The 8,060-nt window shown below is 41.2% G+C and overlaps 2 non-coding genes across 2 annotated transcripts; one reads left to right on the top strand and one right to left on the bottom strand.

Moving 5' to 3' along the window:
- The first annotated feature begins 1,173 nt into the window (after positions 1–1,173).
- On the top strand, positions 1,174–1,255 carry TRNAS-AGA (transfer RNA serine (anticodon AGA)). The gene has a single exon. It is a non-coding gene; the product is annotated as a tRNA-Ser (tRNA).
- Positions 1,256–6,176: 4,921 nt separating this feature from the next.
- TRNAS-AGA (transfer RNA serine (anticodon AGA)) lies at positions 6,177–6,258 on the bottom strand. The gene has a single exon. It is a non-coding gene; the product is annotated as a tRNA-Ser (tRNA).
- Between the last annotated feature and the right edge of the window lie 1,802 nt (positions 6,259–8,060).

The raw sequence follows: 8,060 nt of genomic DNA on the forward strand, positions 1-8,060 counted from the left end.
GACTTGAGGATATGGGGAGGGGGAAGGGTAAGCTGTGACAAAGCGAGAGCGTGGCATGGACATATATACACTACCAAACGTAAAATAGATAGCTAGTGGGAAGCAGCCGCATAGCACAGGGAGATCAGCTCAGTGCTTTGTGACCACCTAGAGGGGTGGGATAGGGAGGGTGGGAGGGAGGGAGATGCAAGAGGGAAGAGAGATGAGAACATATGTATATGTATAACTGATTCACTTTGTTATAAAGCAGAAACTAGCACACCATTGTAAAACAATTATACTCCAATAAAGAAGTTAAAAAAAAAATGGGCAAAGAACATGAATAGACATTTCACCAAGAAAGATATACAAATGGCCAATAAGCACATGAGAAAAAAATGCTGTAATTAGTCATCTGGGAAATGCAAATTAAAACCACAATGAGATACTACTTCACACCTTCTAGGATGGTTTGAATGAAAATGACATATAATAGCAAGTGTTGGGAAAGAATGGAGAATTCAGAACCGTCATACACTGCTGGTGGGAAGGAAAATCATACGTCCACGTTGGAAAACAGTCTAGCAGTGCCTGGAACAATTAAACATAGCTTTACCGTGTGACCCAGCAATTCCACTCCTAGGTATATAAACCAGAAAAAGGAAAATATATAAATAAGTAATAATGATAATAAAACTCAAGTTATTTTGAAGTATGTACAGTGAAAACTAAAATCTGTCTCCAATCTATGTGCTCAGCTATTTAATTTCTATCCACAGTAGCAAACTGAAACCAGGCCTCATACAATCTTCCAGAGTTAAAATATATGTATGCACTTAAGCTCTATTTTTTAAAAATCGTTGCTGTTACATATAATTCTTAAGTGAATGTTAGAGTTTGTTCCAGTTTGCGGGGGATATCTCACAAACCTCCACCAGAGGCTGGCAGAGCGGAAGCTGACCTCATTCCAACAATCCATCAAATAAGGAGTCCTTCCAGTTCTGAGGATAAAGTGTTACTCGGCAATATGGTTACAACAGCATGATAGTCACCCAAATGACAACAAAGAATAGGAAACACTGACTGCAAATACTCTTTCTGGTACATGATTCAGTCTTTCCGGTATGTGATTTGCTTTTATGAGACCTAAGTTTCAGCACAGCTGTTTACTTTTATAAGAAAACACCTCGTCGTGTAGTCGTGGCCGAGTGGTTAAGGCGATGGACTAGAAATCCATTGGGGTCTCCCTGCGCAGGTTTAAATCCTGCCGACTACGTGGTAGTTAGCTGAATTAGTTCCTTAAGGCTGTACATTTTGACAAATCCTGGAGTTGCTAGCCCAAAGACAAAACATGAATTCTAACCAAGATGCAGGTGGTTACTAAACTCGCCAGTTTATGATCCTGCAATTAACTGACCCATGATGGGGCTCCATCGTGCTGGCCAGAAAAAAGAAGTCATAATTACTGTATTTTCCAGTAGGCTTGACCTGTATCCTAATATATTTTCTTTCCTCCCAAGAAGAGTCCTAGCTTCAGAGATACCTTGGTGTTTCCTGCTATCAAAATCCTACTTCTTCTCCATGGAATTTTACCTTTTCAGGGATTTCCTTTCTCGTATATAACTGTATCCTTTATATGTCTCAACACACTCATAGTTTCATGCCTGAGTGAGGTTGATCTACAACTCCAGGCTTGCTTCACACAACTCCAGCCCGTTTATGGGGTAAATAAAGTGCCAGAAGTAAATGCTATTTGAAGACAGCAAAATTCTTTGCCCCCATGTGACTGGAAAACTGTATCTACCAAAAAGCAGTAATCAACTGATATAAAGTTTATTTTCTTTCCCTATTAAGAATTTTAGGGCTTCCCTGGTGGCGCAGTGTTTGAGAGTCCGCCTGCCGATGCAGGGGACATGGGCTCGTGCCCCGGTCTGGGAAGATCCCTACATGCCGCGGAGCGACTAGGCCCGTGAGCCATGGCCGCTGAGCCTGCGTGTCCGGAGCCTGTGCTCGGGAACGGGAGAGGCCACAACAGTGAGAGGCCCGCGTACCGGAAAAAAAAAAAAAAAAAGAATTTTAATATTTACACTAATCAAACATAATAATCATGATATGAAGCTCTAATGATTTTGAGGTTATATGCAATGAATAAAATCTATCTTCTATCCGTGTGCTGTGGCTGTTTAGTTTCTCCACAGTGAAATGAATTTTTGTATAACCTTCCAGAGTTATATGTGTGTATAGTGTTCAATCCACTCTTTATTTTTAAATGAATGGTAGCAAACTTATATTCAGTGATGGTCTTGGTTTTTTCTCTCCCTTAAACATATATTCTGACCTGTACATAATATGCCCAACTGATTTTTTGACAACAGTACAAAAAAATTCACTGGAGGAGGGATAGCCTTTTCAACAAATGGACATCCACAGGTAAAAACAAAAACCCACGTTGACCTAAACCTCATTGCGTATACAAAACTTAAAATAAATCAAAACTTAAATGTAAAACTATAAAACTTTTAGAGAATAACATAGGAGATCTTCAGGATCTTAGTCCTTAGACTTGATATAAAAGCCCAGTCCTTAAAAGGAAAACAGATAAATTGGACCTCATCAAAATTAAAAACTTTTACTCTTCAAAAGACACTATTAAGAGGTTGAAAAAAACAAGCTACAAATTGGGAGAAAATATTCGCAAACCACATATCTGACAAAGGACAATATCTAGAAAATGCACAAGAATTCTCAAAACTCAGCAGATTAAAACAACAACAACAAAAACCCTAACAATCCAATTAGAACATGGATAAAACACATGAGATATTGCACTGATGGGGATATACAGATGGCAAATCAGCGCATGACTAGGAACATGCGCAGGGAGTTTGGCTCAGCTTTATAAAATTGACTCTAGCAATGTCAAAGTCCCTGGCCATAATGATCTTACAGCTTTCCCACATACCCTTTTTCAGGTCTTGGCTCAAAACTTTCCATTTCCTAGAAAATGACTGATGCTCAGCTGCATAGGCCAAATGAACCTCTTTGGAGGTGGCTACTGTGTTCTGTTAATGCTGGCGGGAGAATACTGGCAGTCGATACAGATGTAGAAATGAGGGCCCCCTTCTCCCCCCGCAAAATTGTCTTGGGCTGTCAACACTGGCTCTGCAGTTTCTGTGGCAGAGAATAGGGAAAAGAACAGAAACTCTGAGAATCAACTGGAGAAGGCGAGCAGCCTGCAGAATTCAGAAGAGAATCAAAAAGAATGAAGGACAGCTCAAGGAGGAAACCAGTCAGCATCTTCTGAGGTTTGACTTCTTGCTGCTACAAACGACGCTTGCCTCAGGGGAAACTTGTCCTGAGGTCACGGAAAAATCCGCATTTCAGAAAAGGGACTTGTCCCTACCCTTGGGAGATTTCATTTCCAGTTTGGGGCCTTGGCAACCTGTTGAGTCGCTGGGGCCTTCTATCTTAATTCCTAAGTCTCTCCGTTTCTGAGCGATGAGAACACGTTCAAACGAACCTTCCATATGAGGAGACCTTTGAAAGTGGAGAGCGAAGTGTTGAGGACTGCATATCGAGTTATGGAGAGGAGGAATCGCAGTTGGCCCTGAATCCCGCAAGAAGGGGGAACTTGGAAAAAGGGAGGCTTACTTTGGAGTCTCCAATAATAGAGAGCAGCAGAGCAAGTGAAACCTGCGCAGACACAGGAGGAGGGGAGAAACTAAAGCTGAAACAGAGATATTGTCCACTTTTGCCTGATAGATAGGAGTGCGTACTTGGAAGGAGGGAAAAGAAGAAAGGTAGTCGGTTCCAGGACCAAGAAGAAATCCTGAGGCAAGGGCTTTGGTTGAGGAAGAACCTGACTCTTGAAAGGTTTTATAAGGCTTTGCTGGGTTCTAGTTCTGGAAATCTGACATTGTAGCCATCATTGTTCCCTACCTAGCTATCATAATTCCCAATCCAAGGGGAATGATTGGCATCCACTTGAAGAAAGGGTTGAAGATTTGTGAAGACCTCAAACTAGAGGTGGTGTGGTATTAATATTTTGAGAATGACATGACTGTAAGGGTGGGAAATAAAGTGAAAAGTGTAGAGGAGGCAGATGAAGAAAAATAGTGAAAAGAAGACATTGAAGTGTTGGGAAAGTGGATAAGAATCAAGATTGAAAAGTATTTCTCAGCTTTTTGCAGTGAGCAGAGTGGTGCAGCAGGAGTGTGCTGGGCCCATAACCCAGCGGTCAGTGGATCGAAACCATTCTCTGCCAGACTTGCATGTTTTTCTCAAGTCCGGAGATTTTTTTCCTGATTCCTACACCTACTGAAACATCCATAAAGCAGAAATGATAGTCAAAAGAAAGCCACCGGAGACAATCTCACAACCATTCTCATCCTCTCATCTTCCTGGGGCAGGAGTATCTCATTTTCTCTGCTCCAACTATCTTCAAAGCCCACAGAATGATGGCAAATGCTACCCAATCTTACTTGTCTTCCACCTCAACTGCTTACTCCCTCACTGCTTGTTTGGCTCTCACTTAGAGGTGCTCAAAAAATATATGCTGAACCAGAGAAGCCTTACCATGACCACGGCCACACACATTTCCTCCACTGCTGGTGTTGTGGTCTTTGAATGGGATGAAGTCAAGATAAACTGTGGAAGGAAAGCATTAGACAAAGACCTGGAATGATGGGGAATCTCCGTGTGTTGGGTGGAGGCAGAGGTGGATTAATGTGATTCCACCTTGTCCTAGAGGAAGGGACACGGAAGCGAAAGTGTCCAGTTGGGAAATGCTGGGTAATGGCGGGAGAAGAGGGAGAGGAGCGGAGAGAAGAGGAAAAAGAATGGAAGATGACGAGAAAGGAGACCAGAAGTACAGGACTGGGGCGATGTGGAGTTTGAGAGAGACGGTCTTCACCAACTGAAACAAAAATAATTTCAGCCTCCCGTTTGTTTGGTTTCAGGTAAGGGACCAGGAGGGAACTTGACCCTTGAGCCTAGGACTTCCTGACCTCCCGCCACATACCTAAAAGGCATCAAGCAAATACATTATGCTTCAGTCCTCTTCATCAGCTGGGTGTTGCTTCTTCCTCAAATAGAAGCTGGTTTCCCTCTGCACATTTTTGTATAATTCGGGCCTGGGGCTTTTCTCCTGACTACACGGAGATAAAACACACCCCCTTCATACACGTGCAATCATTGATTCCAGGAATAAACTCCCTGAATCAATCTTACCCTAAGTACTCAGCCCGACTTTGATCTACTTTTACCCTGCACTTTCGTGTATTTATCGTCAATAATGCAGATATCAACAATGACCCGCTCAGCTGCCACCAACCCCCCGATCCCCAAGGCCTGGGGTGGAATTAGGAATTACCAAGGCTTCGGAAAGACCCATATATTCCCTCAGATTATGGACCACTGAGTTGATAGAGACGCACACTTTTAATCTGAGCATCTATGATTCAAATCCCTGTTTTTCTTCTTTTGATTTCAGCCTCACCAGATATGACCTACCGCCTACCTGGAAGATCGCTGCCCAGTGGAGAATGTCTGGGGACCCAGTAAGTTAAGAATAAGAAAAAAATACAACTTGCAAATCCATCCACAGTCATACCCATAACTGCTTTGGGGCCCCAGTAAAAGCCAGCCAGGTGTAATGTTGTCGTCCCTATCTGGCTGGATCACAAAGGAAATGGCTTTATTTAATTTCTTTAGTTGTGTAAGTAGTTTGCTTATTAATACCCAGTTTGGATTCGCGACTTGGTGACCTAGCTATGAGTCTTGACTTTCATTTGTATTTGATCCAAGATTTCGTGGAGTTTCCTTTTGTACGTGAACAAAGACGTACATGATTAGAGAAGAGCCCTGATAAGGGTGCGATTCTTCGGACACGGAAATGCTCCTATCAAGTTTTTTCTTTAAGAAAATCTGTTTTGTAAGCAAGGTTTTGATTGCAGAAAGCAGGAAGGCGTCACCAAAGCCTTGGCTCTTCTAGGGAGAATTACTTAAAAATAATAGTAGTAATTACCTAAAAATAATAATAGTAATAAGAAGACCCCACGCTGTTTGGGGTGTAATCCGGTTGCTTCGTGGAGCCTTTCAGCGGCAACCATAAAGAGCCAGGTTGGAGAACAATCCAGTTTCTCTCTGTAAGGCAACAGCATTCTTCCCCAACTGGCTGTCTCAATAGGGAAAGGTGGCGTAGTCGGTAGGATTCGAACCTGCGCGGGGAAACCCCAATGGATTTCTAGTCCATCGCCTTAACCACTCGGCCACGACTACGTAGCAGCTGCTCCCTCCATTAGCATAAGTAGCTGCATGGAACTCCAGCTCTCTTCAAAGGATCAAATTTTCTACCAGAAAGTGTATTCATATTAAGAAAATTTTCTTATTCCTTGACATCATTTAGACAAATATCATGCTATGGCGGCAAATTGGCAAGTAACACTTCCTCCTCAGTCTGGAAGGGCCCCTTATTCTGATGCTCTGCTAGAAGAAACCTAAGCAGGAGACATCCTGAGAGACCAGCTTCCTGATCTGGCAGCTTCTGATGGGGATCCTTGAGATACACACACTCAAAACTGAGACACACTCTAACATTTGTTGCAGAATTATGAGTATAACCACGATTTGAAAAACTTGAAATGACCATCAGTTTTAAAAATAAATTTTTGGGACATCCATATAGTGGAAGATTCTGAAATTTCTAAAAGATTTCAATCTTTTAGAAAACTCACAACTATTTGATTTGAAGGATTGTCCCACCTATGTCAACACTTTTTTATTTTCCTGCATCCATATGCAAGAATAACTAGGGAACAGACCTCAAATAAAACAGCTCCCCAAACCTTAAAAACGTGAAAATTCATGTTACAAATTTAAAAGACTTATAAAACTGTGCTCAGTGTTCTTTCAAAATGATTTTTAAAAAAGAAAAAAAAATACAGTTAAATGCTAGTAAGCAAGAAGGGGTGGAGAAGTCTTCATTAATTCTAACAATCTCTAAATGACATTGATTATTTGAGAAACAAGTTTAAGGTGAATGCTTTCACTGTGGAGTGTATTGAACAAGACAGATGATTAATCCAACTACCACTTGAGGCAAATATCAGCTCTCTAGCAACATCAATAAATAACCAATAAATCAATAAAAGACATTGTTCTGCTATTCACTTACAAAACTTGATGATTACTTTACACTGTAAAAAGCAACAACAACAAAATTAACTCATAATCCTGTAACCCAGAAACCAGCACTAGCAACGTTTTGAAGTATTCCTCCTCTACTCCCAATATTTCATATGCAAAAGTTTTGCATAGTTGAAGTCATGTTCTTTGCATCCTGCTCTTGTCAGTGAACATTATAAACATTTCCCCAGATCAATTACAAAGTGTTCCCAGATTTTGTTTTACTGGCTTTGTAATGATCTATTACACAGATGAAGCAAAAATATTTAAACACTTATCTATTTTTAAATACCTGTTTTTTGCTATCACAATGAGAAATAAAAATAAAGATTTTTATGCAGTACGTGTTTTTCTTTGTTAAGATTAGTTCCTTAAGAGGGTGCTTCTCAGACTTCGGTGGGCATCAGAACCACCTGGAGGGCTTCTTGTTAATACAAATTGCTGGATCTCCCGGCTTCTGCTCTCCCCGCTCCAAGCAAGTTTTTAATTCTGTAGATCTGAATTCAAGCCCAAGAATCTGCATTTCTCACAAGTCCCCAGGTGGTGCACACGATGCTGCTGGGGACAATAACTTTGATAAGACCGCTCAAGGACAACAAACTTGAAAATAAATTTACTGTGTTAAAGGTTATAAACTCCTTATGAATCTAAATGGAGGTATATAGCAAGCGCCATGGTAGTAAGACCAAATAATATTTGCAAGACTACAGTGAGGGGAGGATTGTTTTTACTGTCCTAGAGAAAAACATGTTTTTTAACTACCAGAGGGACAAATTCCAGCCTCGTTCATGGAGGTCACATTCCTTTTGTATCTGAGATTCTCTTTAAATCTACTAGTTTATGCCCTGGGGACGCACTTCCAGTCCTGGAACTCAGAGAAAGTCCTTGGTTTTGGA

Source organism: Pseudorca crassidens, chromosome 10 (assembly GCF_039906515.1).
Source record: "Pseudorca crassidens isolate mPseCra1 chromosome 10, mPseCra1.hap1, whole genome shotgun sequence".
Taxonomy (NCBI): Eukaryota; Metazoa; Chordata; class Mammalia; order Artiodactyla; family Delphinidae; genus Pseudorca; species Pseudorca crassidens.